The 893-nt window shown below is 44.6% G+C and overlaps 1 pseudogene; it reads left to right on the top strand.

The window, feature by feature from the left end:
- Positions 1-7: 7 nt before the first annotated feature.
- On the top strand, positions 8-370 carry LOC102819137 (annotated as a pseudogene).
- Positions 371-893: the final 523 nt, after the last annotated feature.

Here is an 893-nt window from a genome sequence, read left to right as displayed (position 1 = left end):
CACAGAGATGCAGAACTTTGTGAAGACCCTGATGGGTAAGATCATCACTCTTGAGGTTGAGCCCAGTGACACCATTGAGAATGTCAAAGCCAAAACCAAAATCCACGACATGGAGGGCATCTCCTATCCCGAACAGCTGAAGGACGGCTGCACTCTCAGACTGCAACATCCAGTAAGAGTCCACCCAGCACCTGGTGCTTCATCTACACAGTGGTATCATTGAGCATTCCCTGTACCAGCTTGCCCAAAGGTACAGCTATGACAAGATGCTCTGCTGCAGTGTTACACTTGTCTGCACCCCCATGCTATCAACTGCCACAAGAAGTATGGCCACACCAACAACCTGTGCCCCAAGAAGAAGGTCAAATAAGGGCCCCACTCTGCTGATTCCTCTGCCTTCTGTTGTTGGGATTCTCCCTATGACCCTGGGCCTCAGTAAAGTCTCACTTTAATTGAAGTGGGTGGGGGGAATCAAGTGATGTATTGCATTAGGCAAATTTGTTGCACAAGACATCTTTAAAGTGTTCAAGAGCAAAGAATCAGTTTGAGGACTAAGGTGCACCTGACCCAAGCTATGGTATTTTTCAATAACCTCATATGTATGTGGAAATTGGACAGTGAATAAGGAAGATCATAGAAGAAATGATGCATTTGAGTTATGGTGTTGGAGAAGAATATTGAAAGTACCATGGACTGCCAGAAGAACAAAGAAAACTGTGTTGGAAGAAGTACAGCTAGAATGTTTCTTAGTAGCCAAGATGGCCAATTTTCGTCTCTCATATATCGTTCATGTAATCAAGAGGAACCAATCCCTGGAGAAGAACATCATGCTTGGTAAAGTGGAATGTAAGCAAAAAAGAAGACCCCAACAAGATGGATTGGCAAAATGGCAG

The sequence above is a fragment of the Chrysochloris asiatica genome, unplaced genomic scaffold, assembly GCF_000296735.1.
Source record: "Chrysochloris asiatica unplaced genomic scaffold, ChrAsi1.0 scaffold00067, whole genome shotgun sequence".
In the NCBI taxonomy this organism is placed as follows: Eukaryota; Metazoa; Chordata; class Mammalia; order Afrosoricida; family Chrysochloridae; genus Chrysochloris; species Chrysochloris asiatica.
The sequence above is the reverse complement of the archived record's forward strand: the minus strand, read 5'-3'. Positions and strand labels throughout refer to the sequence as shown.